We start from the raw sequence: 14,767 nt of genomic DNA on the forward strand, positions 1-14,767 counted from the left end.
GCATTTAAACACTGGCTGGCGTGTTTCAATAGTTACTTGAGCACAGCCGAAAACCTCCTGACGAGGGAACAAAAACTGCTTATCCTCCACTCGTGCGTGGGCACCGCCGTGTACACGCTCATAGAGGACACAACAGACAATGACGCAGCTATGGACTTGCTAAAGGGACATTTCATCCAGCCGGTGAACCACGTCTACGCACGGCACTTGCTGGCCATGAGACAGCAATTCCCTGGTGAGTCTTTAGACAAATTCTACCAGACCTTCCTTGTTCTGGGGAGAAACTTGGCCCTGTTCACAAGTTTCTGCGGCCGAGCACACCGAACTTTTAATTAGAGACGCTTTTGTTGCGGGTATTCAATCTTCCCAGATCCGCCAGAGACTCTTGGAGAAAGAAACTTTAAGCCTCGCTGAGGCACGGGCCCTCGCCTCCTCTCTCGATGTCGCTAACCGCAATGCCCTTGCGTACGCTCCCGACCGCGCGGCGGCCCCCTGGGCAGCATGGAATGCGACCCCCCTCACCTCAGCAGACTCGGAACTCCCTCAGGCCTGCGCTGCAGGGCGCCCCGATAAACCCACGGGGCCCCGCTGCTACTTTTGACGCCAGGCCAAGCACCCACGCCAGCGCTGCTCGGCCCGCACCGCAACCTGTAAAAGCTGCGGCAAAAGGGCCATTTTGTGGCCGTTTGCCAGTCAAAGGCGGTCGCTGCAGTCCATAGCAGCGACCGCGGGTCCCCCCCGCGCGCTCCTCGCGCGGCCCGTGGACCTCGCTGCCCCCACCGTCAAGAGTGATCTCCGGGCGCAGCCATTTTTGGCCCCTGACGCCACGTGCGATCCCCGGGCGCCACCATTTTGGGCCCCCGACTCCACATGCAATCCCCGGGCGCCGCCATTTTGTTCACCCTCCACCACGTGCGGCCGACGGGCGCCGCCATCTTGGATCGGCACCGAGGACCCCGCAAGTGACCACTCGCTGCCGGATGACGACTCGGAGTTCCTGCCACGACTCGCCTCAGTAACGTTGGATCAGTCACGGCCCTGCAAGCTTTCCATGGCGACCGCAAAGATCTTCCTCAACGGCCACGAGACGAGCTGTCTGTTGGACTCCGGGAGCACAGAAAGTTTTGTCCACCCCGCCACGGTAAGACGCTGCGCACTTCCCGTTTACCCGGTAAAACAAAGAATCGCTCTGGCCTCCGGTTCGCACTCGGTCCAGATCATAGGGTGCTGCATAGCGGACCTCACGGTCCAGGGGAGGAAGTTTAAAAACTATAAGCTCTTCGTCCTTCCCCATCTCTGCGCGGCAGCACTCCTGGGGTTAGATTTCCAGTGCAACCTCCAGAGCTTAACATTCAAATTCGGCGGCCCTATGCCCCCCCTTACTGTCTGCAGCCTCGCGTCCCTCAAGGTCGATCCCCCGTCCTTGTTTGCAAACCTCACCCCGGATTGCAAACCCGTCGCCACCAGGAGCAGACGGTACAGTACCCAGGACCAGACCCTCATCAGGTCCGAAGTCCAAAGGCTTCCGAAGGAAGGGGTTATCGAGGCTAGCAACAGACCCTGGCGAGCACAAGTGCTGGTGGTTAAGACCGGGGAGAGAAATCGGATGGTCATAGACTACAGTCAGACCATCAACAGGTTTACGCAGCTGGACGCGTATCCTCTCCCACGTATCTCCGACCTGGTCAACAGGATCGCGCAGTACAAGGTTTTTTCCATGGTGGACCTTAAGTCCGCCTACCACCAGCTTCTCATCCGCACGTTGACCGAAAGTACACTGCGTTCGAAGCGGATGTGCGACTCTACCACTTTTTAAGGGTTCCTTTCGGTGTCACGAATGGGGTCTCGGTCTTCCAAAGGGAGATGGACCGAATGGTTGACCAACACGGTTTACGGGCAACCTTCCCGTATCTCGACAATGTCACCATCTGCGGCCACGACCAGCAGGACCACGACGCCAACCTCCGCAAATTCCTCCGCACCGCAAAACCCCTTAACCTGACCTACAATAAGGATAAGTGCGTGTTTAGCACCGACTGTCTAGCCATCCTCAGCTACGTAGTGCGTAACGGAGTGATAGGCCCTGACCCCGAACGCATGCGCCCCCTGATGGAGCTCCCCCTCCCCCACTCCCTCAAAGCATAAATATGCTTTATGTTTCTTTGATTCTCAACGATTAAAAGTTATGTACATGGTTGGACCGCCTTCTGTTTTGGCTCTTCCTGTCTGCGTCCTGACATTGTAACGCCTCTCGGTACGTGGCTCCCCCCTCCCCCCTTGCCTGGGGGTTTCCGGGCAGTGCGGGGTGGCTTAAATGGGAAATCTCATTGACAAGTTGGGAGTAGAGAATGCCGCTTCCAGTGCATTGGGGCACCGCCAAATTCTCTGTCCTCGCTAGTGCACTTGCAATGAAGCAGAAGATTTAGAGGGGATTTGAAGGGAAACCTTTTTTGCCAAGCGGGTGGAGGGAATCTGGAACTCACAGGTGGTAGAGGTGAGAACCCTCACAACATTTACGAAGCATTTAGTGCACACTTGAAACACCACGGACTGGATTCTCCGTCCCACATTCCTGTTTCAGCACACCGTGCGGGGTGCTCCGTTACACCAGCTGGTCAGTGGAATTTCCCATTGTGGGGAAGCCCCACGTCGTCAGGAAAGCCCCGAGCTGGCGGCAAAACAGAGCATCACGCCGGCAGAGAATCCAGCCCCAAGTTACGGCCCAAGTGCTGAAAAATGGAATTAGAATAGACAGGTGCGTGATGGACCGGTACAGACGCAATGGGCCAAAGGACCTCTCTCCCTGTCGTAATACATGCGAATCCTGGCAAAATACCACCTTCTCTGTTGAGACGAGCATCACGGGGCTGGAGATTTGCATCCTGCGCTCATCAAGGTGAAACACGAGCAGCAGCAAATGGGGATTGGTTGACTAATAATCTCTGATTGGTTGAGACGTTGCCATGGGCAAAGCCACAGCGAATCATAGGCTCCCCCGTGCTCCTGGGTAATTGAAAAGACGGCTCAGAACTTGATCATATTCCTTCTGCATTAAGAGGATGGTCCCTTGTGTGAATCCATGGAGTCAGATCAGTACTTCGCCTGGTGTTCGGAAGCACAGGGGTCCCCTCCCCCTGGTGCTACATATGTTACTTCGAGCATTTATAATAACAATAATAATATACTGAATCCTTGGGGAGAGTATTGCAATGGCGATTTGTTGACAATCATTTTTGTGCTGGTTTCAATAAGTAGTGTTATGTGCAATAAGAGGCTGTTTTGATGGCTAAAGTTGACTTTGTCTTACTGGGAGCTGGAGGTGGGGGGGGGGGGGGTTTGTGGTTGTTTTTGCTCTGGTTTTTCCACTGCTTTTTCTGCTCTTTGTTTACTGGGGAATGTGATGCTTTGAGTTGGGGGAGAGGCGAGAGAACAATGTTATTATGATGCCCTCAGAATAAGGGGAGATGGAGGTGGTGGACGCGATGGATGCGGAGAAGGCTTTTGATCGGGTGGAGTGGGATTACCTGTGGGAGGTGCTGGGAAGGTTTGGGTTTGGTGAGGGCTTCATTGACTGGGTGCAGTTGCTCTATCAGGCACGAGCAGCGAGTGTGCATACGAACCGGTTGAGGTCGGGGTATTTTAAACTATACCAAGGGTCGAGCCAAGGGTGTCCCCTCTCCCCGCTATTGTTTGCTCTGGCCATAAAGCCGCTGGTCATGGCGTTAAGAGCCTCCGTACCGCAAAACCCCTTAACCTGACCTACAATAAGGATAAGTGCGTGTTTAGCACCGACTGTCTAGCCATCCTCAGCTACGTAGTGCGTAACGGAGTGATAGGCCCTGACCCCGAACGCATGCGCCCCCTGATGGAGCTCCCCCTCCCCCACTCCCTCAAAGCCCTCAAGCGCTGTTTGGGCTTCTTTTCATATTGCGCCCAGTGGGTCCCCAATTACGCCGACAAAGCCCGCCCACTCATCCAGTCCACCACGTTTCCCCTGTTGATGGAGGCCCGCCAGGCCTTTAGCCGCATCAAAGCAGACATTGCAAAGGCCACGATGCACGCTATCGACGAGTCCCTCCCCTTTCAGGTCGAGAGCGCGCGTCTGATGTTGCTCTGGCGGCCACTCTCAACCAAGCGGGCAGACCCATGGCTTTCTTCTCCCGTACCCTCCACGCTTCCAAAATCAGCCATTCCTCGGTCGAGAAGGAAGCACAGGCCATAGTTGAAGCTGTGCGACATTGGAGGCACTATCTGGCCGTCAGGAGGTTTACCCTCCTCACAGACCAACGATCAGTGGCTTTCATGTTTGATAATGCACAGAGGGGCAAGATAAAGAACGATAAAATCTTGCGGTGGAGGACTGAGTTGTCCACGTACAACTACGACATCTTGTATAGTCCTGGGAAGCTAAACGAGCCTCACTATGCCTCCCGCAGCACCTGTACCAACGCACAAGTGGACCGCCTCCGAACCCTCCACGTGGACCTCTGCCACCCGGGGGTCACCCGCTTTTTCCATTTCATAAAGACCCGCAACCTGCCCTACTCCATCGAGGAGGTCAGGACAGTGACCAGGGACTGCCACATGTGCGCGGAGTGCAAGCCGCACTTCTACCGCCCTGAACGAGCGCACCTGATAAAGGCTTCCCGCCCCTTTGAACGTCTCAGCATGGACTTCAAAGGTCCCCTCCCCTCCAACAACCGCAACACGTACTTCCTCAACGTGATTGACGAATACGCCCGTTTCCCTTTCGCCATCCCCTGCCCCGACATGACCACAACCACCATTATCAAAGCCCTGCATACCATCTTCTCCCTGTTCGGTTACCCCGCATACATTCATAGCGATCGGGGGTCCTCATTTATGAGAGACGAGCTGCGTCAATTCCTGCTCAGCAGCGGCATCGCCTCCAGTAGGACGACGAGTTACAACCCTCGGGGTAACGGACAGGTCGAGAGGGAGAACGGTACGGTCTGGAAGACCGTCCTGCTGGCCCTCCGGGACTTGGCACCCGCTGGATCTCGGCCACACCCCCCAGCACCAGCCCCCACCCCCCCCTGACACCCACTTCCCCCAGCAACGACGCACCCACAGCTCAGCGGACAGGGACCCCCTCCCCCGGCATGGCCCCCGCTAGCTCCGACCAGGGGTACGGACACAGAAACAAGATCATCGCTCCCGGAGTCACGGACGACCACCGCTCCGACGTCGCCGGCACCACTACGCAGGTCAAGCAGGACATCGAAGGCGCCCACTCGACTGATTGAATCGATGTGACCTATGGGTGAACTTCTGCCTGCAGATGGACTCTTGTGATTTTCTTTTGTTCTTTACCTGTTCACCCATCTTTTTCCCCCCCTGATTATACACACTGTATATAGTTGTTGTTTTTTTCCTTTTGCACATTAGTTACGGGTCAGTGGGCAGCCATCGATGCAATGGTATGGCCTAAACATCTCTAGTCATACTACCAGTCTCACGTACTCACGGGACACCCCCCCCCCCCCCCCCCCCCCCCCCCCCCCCCCCCCATGCCCGTGTTCCCCCCCGCCGCTTCCTTTTCAACAAGGGATGAATGTGGTAGTATGACTAGGGGTATTACGGTACCTTAGAAGTGAGCTGCTATTGGTGCCGATTGGCTGAGAGGTAGGTAGCTCCGCCTACAAGGCGGGATATAAGAACCCGTCCTTCCCGGCAGTCGGCCATTCTTCTGTACGTCTGCTGCCGGGCACACATCTTGTGCATTAAAGCCTTTTGTTTGGATCACATCTTAGTTTCGTGTTCAATTGATGGTGCATCACTCCCGCTATCACTGGCAGGGAGGGTACAGACCGTGAAAATGACAGTTCTCCCCAAATTTCTGTTTGAGTGCCTCCCCATTTTCATCCCGAGGGCCTTTCTAAAACGGATGAATACGGTTATTTTGGGTTTTATGTGGGCCGGTAAATCCCCGCGAGTGAAGAAAGTATTGCTGGAGCGCAGTCGGGGGGAGGGTGGGTTGGCGCTGCCGAACTTCTGTAATTACTACTGGGCAGCTAATATAGCCATGATTACGAAGTAGGTAGTGGGGAAGGGGTTGGCGTGGGAGCGAATGGAGGTGGCGTCATGTAAAGGCACAAGTTTGGGAGCACTGATAACGGTACCTCTTCCGTTCTTGCCGGCCCGGTACTCCACAAGTTCAGTAGTGGTGGCGGCTCTGAGAATCTGGGGGCAGTGGAGGAGATATAAGAGAGTGGAGGGAGCATCGGTTTGGACCCCGATTTATAATAACCATCAGTTTGTACCGGGTAGGCTAGATGGTGGGTTCCGGAGATGGCAAATGGCAGGAATTAGGAGGATGGAGGATCCACTTATAGACGGGACCTTCCCCAGCTTGAAAGCCTTGGAGGAGAAATTTGAATTGACAGCAGGGAATGGGTTTAGGTATCTGCAGGTATGAGATTTCTTGAGAAGGCAGGTTCCGGTCTTCCCACTGCTGCCGCCACAGAGGACACAGGACAGAGTAGTCTCCAGTACATGGGTGGGAGAGGGGAAGGTATCAGATGTCTACCAGGAACTTTTGGAATTGGAGGAAACTCCAGTGGTGGAGATTAAGGGCAAGTGGGAAGACGAGCTAGGGGGAGAGATAGAGGCGGGTCTGTGGGCGGATGCCCTAAGCAGGGTTAACACATCCTCATCATGTGCCAGGCTTAGTTTGATACAGTTCAAGGAAGTCCACCGGGCACACATGAAGGTGGCCCGGATGAGCAAGTTTTTCTGGGTGGAGGACAGGTGTGCGGGGTGCGTGGGAAGTCCAGCAAATCATGTCCACATGTTTTGGGCATGCCCGAAGCTGAGAGGGTTTTGGCGGGATTTTGCTAAGGCGATGTCCACGGTACTCAAAACACGGGTGGTGCCGTGTCCAGAGGTGGTGATCTTTGGAGTGTTGGAAGAGTCGGGAGTCCAGGGGGCGAAAGAGGCCAACGTCTTGGCCTTTGCCTCCCTGATAGCCCGGAGACGGATCTAATTAATGTGGAGGGACTCAAAGCCCCCGAGTGCAGAGACTTGGATTAGTGACATGGCTGGGTTTCTCAGTCTTGAGAAAATAAAGTTCGCCGTAAGAGGGTCAATGTTAGGGTTCACCCGGAGGTGGCAGCCATTCGTCGACTTTCTCGGGGAAAATTAAAATGTCAGCAGAAGCAGAATTCCAAAGGGGGTGGGGGGAGGGCCAGACTGTTGTTTTATGGTCGGGGTGTGTGAAGATTGTGATGGGGTGGAAATGTTTATTGTACCATGTTTATATCGCTGTTATTATTATGATAAAAATTGCAAATACACAAATAAAAATATTTTAAAATAATAATAATAATCGCTTATAAATGAGCCGCATCGCAAGCTCCACCGGTTATCCCAAATCGATTATTAGCGTAGCTGTCACCGCACTTGGGGCTGTTCGGGCGGCACAGTAGCACAGTGGTTAGCATTGTTGCTTCACAGCATCAGGGTCCCAGGTTTGATTCCCGGCTTGCGTCACTGTCCATGTGGAGTTTGCACGGTCTCCCCATGTCTGCTCCGCTTTCCTCCGGGTGCTTCGGTTTCCTCCCACAAGTCCCGAAAGACGTGCTGTTAGGTCATTTGGACGTTCTGAATTCTCCCTCTGTGTACCCGAACTGGCACCGGAATGTGGCGACTGGGGGATTGTCACAGTAACTTCATTGCAATATTGATGTAAGCCTACTTGTGACAATAAAGATTATTATATTATCATGCTCTGTTAGTGCTGCCTAAACGTGGAGTCACATCACAACGGCAGATGTGAGCGCCTCGGCCGATCAGAGTCAACTTGCCAACCAGTGTGAACTACGAGTGCCTGAGGCATTTTTGCACCTGTCCCTGAGGAGTGGAAGACAGGAACCCTTCCCCCGAACTCTTGTTCAGTGAGATTTCAACCCGTGCTCTCGTGTGGGCAGACCAGCACACGACTGCCAACCGGGGTCACACCAATGCAGTGGACTCCGGAATCAAAAACGCCAATCTGTGGTCAAGGCCAATTCTGGGAAGGGTGCGGAGGGTGGAGCAAGAGGGGGGTGGGGTGCGCGAGAGGTGGTAAAACTACACTGAGGGGCATCTGAGGTAATATGCACAAAGATGTGGACGGAATCGCACATTTGGTCAGCACCTGAACTTCAGAATTGACGTTACTGAGATTTTACATTGTGGTCATAAAATTATGGACATCGGGGGAAGGAGGAGGGGAGATTCCAGCCCTTCTCGCCAGCAAGATTTTCCGTTCCTGCTGACAGCAAACCCACGCCACGGAATTCATGGCAGCGGGGAGTGAATTCAGTGGGAAATGCCATTGGTGGTGAGGAGAGAAATGATGTAGGGGAGAGGGCACGGAAAATCACACCCCGCCCCATGTGTTACTTGAAAAAAACAATCTAGATGGAGATGCATATCTCGAGGTACGCAAGCCGCTGAAATAATTGAAGTGGGTTAATTTTTTTATTGATTCATTTGTGGGATATGGGTGTCACTGGTTGAGCCCAGCATTTCCCAATTTCTCTGTCTTTGGCTTTGTCAAAGGGTCATCTGGACTCAAAACGTTAGCTCCTCTCCCTACAGATGCTGCCAGATATGCTGAGATTTTCCAGCATTTTCTCTTTGGGCCCAGAATTATTGCCCATTCCTAATTGCCCCTTGAGAAGATGATGGGTTGCTTTGTCTTGGATGATGTTGAGCTTCTCGAGTGTTTCCGGAGACCACTCATCCAGGGGAGTTGGAGAGTCCATCACATTCCTGACTTGTGCCTTGTAGATGGTGGACAGGCTTTGGGGGGAGTCAGGTGAGTTACTCTCCGCAGTATTCCCAGCCTCTGATCTGCTCTTTAATTAGTCCGTCAAGCACCAAAGCAATAACTGGGATACATTTTGAGAAGGATAGAAATAAAAGATTAAGAAGTAAAATTAAATTTGTATCGAAACAGGGTTAGACCATACGAAGAGGAAGGTGGTGGTGCAGTGGTAAATGTCATTGAGCTGGTAATCCACGAGCCTAGGTGAACACTCTGGGGGACATGGGTCACAATCCACCACGGCAGCCAGTGAAATGTAAATTCAATTAAGAAAATCTGGAATTATAAAGTTCATCTCGGTCACGATGATTATGAAACTATCTTTACTGCCACAAATATGAAATATATAACAATTTCTACATTTGTGTGAATGTGCATGCGTGTGTGTGAGTATGGGGGTGAGTGGGGGACACCTGAACTAGGGGGCCATTAATATAAGATGGTCGCGAATGAATCCAATCAGTGGAGGCATAATTCAGGAGAAAGGTCTTTACCCAAAGAGTGGGAAGAATGTGGAACTCGTTCCCATGGGGAGTGAGAATGTGGAACTCGCTTCCATGGGGAGTGGGGAGAATGTGGGACTCGCTCCCACGGGGAGTGGGGAGAATGTGGGACTCGCTTCCACGGAGAGTGAGGAGAATGTGGAACTCGCTCCCACGGGGAGTGGGGAGAATGTGGGACTCGGTCCCAAGGGGAGTGGGGAGAATGTGGAACTCGCTCCCATGGGGAGTGGGTGAACGTGGAACTCACTCCCACGGGGAGTGGGTGAATGTGGAACACGCTCCCACAGGGAGTGGGGAGAATGTGGAACTCGCTCCCACAGGGAGTGGGGAGTATGTGGAACTCGCTCCCACGGGGAGTGGGTGAACGTGGAACTCACTCCCACGGGGAGTGGGGAGAATGTGGAACTCGCTCCCATGGGGAGTGGGTGAACGTGGAACTCGCTCCCACAGGGAGTGGGGAGTATGTGGAACTCGCTCCCACGGAGAGTGAGGAGAATGTGGAACTCGCTCCCACGGGGAGTGGTTGAGGTGAATCATTGATGTGTTTAAGGGGGTTAAGGGGAAAGCCGGATAAACACGAGAGATAAATCAATCAAAGGATATGGGGGAATGGAGTCGGGGGTGGGGAGGATGCTGGTGTGGGGGCAGAAACACCGGTATGGATCAGAGGAACCAAATGGCTTGTCTCTGGACTCCAAGGTGGATGTGTCTATTTGAATGTGAGAGCAAAATCGTCTTGGTAACTGCTGGATTTTGGAAGATTTTAGCAGATGGTTGATGCCGATATGTTAGTTATCAAATCAACCTATAAATCAATCAATAAATCAGGTGTCTGTGTGTTAAGGGCCAGGGTTTAGAGAACCCCAAAGTGTATCATGGAGTTCACCTGACCAACAACTTTTAATAGATTGTGGCATGGGGAGCACACGGCCCACTCTACAGGTGTGGAACAGCAGAAATAGAAAAGTATTTTTTTAAGCAAAACAATGTTTATTCTATGAATTCAAGTTAACCTTTTTTTTTCTTTTTTAAATAAATTTAGAGTACCCAATTATTTTTTCCAATTAAGGGGCAATGTAGCGTGGCCAATCCACTTATCCTGCACATCTTTTGGGTTGTGGGGGTGAAACCCACGCAGACACGGGGAGAATGTGCAAACTCCTCACGGACAGTGACCCAGGGCCGGGATTCGAACCCGGGTCCTCAGCGCCGTAGGCTAACCACTGTGCAACCGTGCTGCCCTCAAGTTAACCTTTTTGAAACAAACTGTGAACATTTTAGCGACCATTAATTCAAATACAACAATCCCCAAAGCATACAACACTAAGTAATCCATAAACTGTCCTTTTAACATCCAGAAGACATTAAAAAAACCTTTAAGCAGAAGCACATCAGGTTAAAGTCATTACTGTGAACAGTTATTAGTTTTAAATCACCAAAGGATCGATTTACATTCTTTAGATTACAGTGGGAGACTCTTATACACCTTCTAGCTGTCATTGCAGCTGTCGAGGTCTGAAAACGAAACTAAAACACACCCTGCAGCAAACAGCCTAAAACGAAAGTAAAAAGCTGACCGACAGCCCAACTCCACCCCCTCTCTGACATCACTGCAGTAATAAACACCCAGTTCTTAAAGGTACTCTCACTACAGATATTTATATACACACCCATTTATAAACAACCATTTCTTAAAGGTACTCTCACATGACACCTCCCCCCAAGAAAAAAAACCATCAACTTCAAGATGGTTTCATTTTTCACCTTTTCACCATCCTTTAAGAAATGCACACAGTAAATATACTTTATCGTTTCAAAAAACTACACATGTAAACAGGTAAAATAATATAGTCCATTTTTCTTTCTGACTCCAACTGAAACTGCTTTCTTTCATCACATTCTTGACAAAGCATTGGCTATCACGTTTTCTTGCCCTGCCGCATGTACTATTTTTTAAATGAAGTGGCTGTAACAAAAAACTCCAGCAAAACAGCCTAGCATTGTTATTCCGGAATCGCTCCAAAAACGTCAACGGATTATGATCAGTATATATAATGGTGTCAGACAGATTGCTGGTCACATAAACGTGAAAATGTTGCAAAGCTAGCACCAAACTCAATGTCTCCTTCTCAGTTGTTGAATACCTTCTCCGGTAGTGATGCAAACACTTCACTAGCCCTACCTACCAGCTTTGTTTGAATCAGTAATACCCACATGTCCTGTGGCCATTTCATTTGTTTAGCCACCTTCTCAAATGAACTGAAAAAGGCTTCTACCTCCTCATTAAATCTTGGCAACGCTTGGACACATTCAAATAGATTCCCACCAAGCCTTTGACTATGACGCTCTTTCTCACTATCCTCATCACTATCAACCAACTGTACGTCTCCCTTTACGTCTGCCAATTTTAACTGACTGTCATGTTTCATGGCCATTTTCTGAAGTTCAAACTCTCTCTCTTTATCTTTTTCCCTGATCTGTATCTCCCTTTCTCTTTCTTTTTATTCTGCTGGGTCTATGATTTCCATTTTCCTTTCTTCTCTCTCTTTTTCCTCTCTCTCTTTCTCTTTCTTTTTCCTCTCTCTCTGTTTCGTATTCAAGCTGCTTTAATTCTTTCTCATGTTCCATTTGTTTAATTTGTGACTGAATTTTTGCCATTTCCAATGAGTCAAACTGTATCTCAGGCAACTTTAAATGCTTAGCCACCGCCATAATTACCTTATCTTGTTGCATTTTGTCAGGTAATGTTAACTGCAATGTTTTTGCCAAATCCAACAGTCCAGTTTTAGTCTCTGTCCGTAAGGTACTGCGTGTAGAAGTTGATGTGAAAAGCTCCTAGTCGCCACATTCCGGCGCCTGTTTGGGGAGGCTGGTACGGGAATTGAACCCGTGCTGCTGGCATTATTCTGCATTACAAATCAGCTATTTAGCTCACTGTGCTAAACCAGCCCCTAACCTCTTAACCTTCTGGTTGGACATTCGGACATTGTGGGTGTCTCTTGAAGAGCCTCAGACTAGATTTTTAATATAACCTTTATTGTCACAAGTAGGCTTACATTAACACTGCAATGAAGTTACCGTGAAAAGCCCCTAGTTGCCACATTCCAGCGCCTGTTCGGGTACACAGAGGGAGAATTCAGAATGTCCAATTCTTCCTGCCATGATTGAAGATGTGGGCGCATATTTTCAAAAAGTTGTGTGAAACTCGCCGGCTTCACCGATACCTTTCCCCGCCTGATCTAACGGCGCACTGCGCAATTTTAGAGTGCTGATGGAGATCACCCCACCAGCCTAAACATGCCGACAATGAAATCCAAAAGGCCGCCCCAAACTCAAAGTTAAATTTAGGGCTTCCCACTGCCACGACCACCACCCCCCCCCCAACCCATGGGAACGTCTCCTCCCACCACACAAGTGTCGTGCCGCCCCCTCACCACTGGAACCCAGCCGCTCACTCTCTATCGCTCTGCATGAATTGGCATCCCCTCATCTCTGGGGGCAGAGTCCTGGTAAATCTCCCTCTGCAGGCGACCTTCCTGAGGCCACCACATCGCACCCTAAAGCGTGCAGACCCGAACCCCTCGATTAGATTCCAGACTGTAACTCACTCCTGGGTATCTGTTATTCTATATATAAACCACCCGATCCCCTCGATTAGATTCCAGCCTGTAACTCACTCCCGGGTATCTGTTATTCTATATATAAACCACCCCAATCCCCTCGATTAGATTCCAGTCTGTAACTCACTCCCGGGTATCTGTTATTCTATATATAAACCACCCCGAACCCCTCGATTAGATTCCAGTCTGTAACTCACTCCCGGGTATCTGTTATTCTATATATAAACCACGCTAAACCCCTCGATTAGATTCCAGTCTGTAACTCACTCCCGCGTATCTGTTATTCTATATATAAACCACCCTGAACCCCTCGATTAGATTCCAGCCTGTAACTGACTCCCGGGTATCTGTTATTCTATATATAAACCACCCCGAACCCCTCGTTTAGATTCCAGTCTGTAACTCACTCCCAGGTATCTGTTATTCCATATATAAAACTCCCCGAACCCTGTCCGTGTGGAGTTTGCACATTCTCCCCAGGTCTGCGTGGGTTTCAGACCCACAACCAAAAGATGTGCAGGTTAGATGGATTGGCCATGCTAAATTGCCCTTAACAGGAAAATAAAAATTGTGTACTCTAAATTTATAGTAAAAAAAAACCAACTCCCTCGATTAGATTCCAGTCTGTAACTCACTCCCGGGTATCTGTTATTCTATATATAAACCACCCCAACCCCTCAATTAGATTCCATTCTGTAACTCACTCCCGTGTATCTGTTATTCTATATATAAACCACCCTAAACCCCTTGATTAGATTCCAGTCTGCAACTCACTCCCATGTATCTGTTATTCTATATATAAACCACCCTAAACCCCTTGATTAGATTCCAGTCTGCAACTTACTCCCGTGTATCTGTTATTCTATATATAAACCACCCTAAAGCCCTTGATTAGATTCCAATCTGTAACTCACTCCCAGGTATCTGTTATTCCATATATAAACCACCCTGAACCCCTCAATTAGATTCCGGTCTGTAACTCACTCCCGGGTATCTGTTATTCTATATATAAACCACCCCGAACCCCTCGATTAGATTCCAGTTTGTAACTCACTCCCGTGTATCTGTTATTCTATATATAAACCACCCTAAACCCCTTGATTAGATTCCAGTCTGTAACTCACTCCCGTGTATCTGTTATTCTATATATAAACCACCCTAAACCCCTTGATTAGATTCCAATCTGTAACTCACTCCCAGGTATCTGTTATTCCATATATAAACTAACCTGAACCCCTCAATTAGATTCCGGTCTGTAACTCACTCCCGGGTATCTGTTATTCTATATATAAACCACCCCGAACCCCTCGATTAGATTCCAGTTTGTAACTACCTCCCGGGTATCTGTTATTCTATATATAAACCACCCCGAACCCCTCGATTAGATTCCAGTTTGTAACTCACTCCCGTGTATCTGTTATTCTATATATAAACCACCCTAAACCCCTTGATTAGATTCCAGTCTGTAACTCACTCCCAGGTATCTGTTATTCCATATATAAACCACCCTGAACCCCTCAATTAGATTCCGGTCTGTAACTCACTCCCGGGTATCTGTTATTCTATATATAAACCACCCCGAACTCCTTGATTAGATTCCAGTTTGTAACTCACTCCCGGGTATCTGTTATTCTATATATAAACCACCCTGAACCCCTCAATTAGATTCCACTCTGTAACTCACTCCCGGGTATCTGTTATTCTTTATATAAAATACCCCAAATCCCTACATTAGATATCAGTTTGTAACTCACTCCCGTGTATCTGTTATTCTATATATAAAACCCCGCGAACCCTGTCCCAGTGGAGTT

Source organism: Scyliorhinus canicula, chromosome 21, assembly GCF_902713615.1.
Source record: "Scyliorhinus canicula chromosome 21, sScyCan1.1, whole genome shotgun sequence".
Taxonomy (NCBI): Eukaryota; Metazoa; Chordata; class Chondrichthyes; order Carcharhiniformes; family Scyliorhinidae; genus Scyliorhinus; species Scyliorhinus canicula.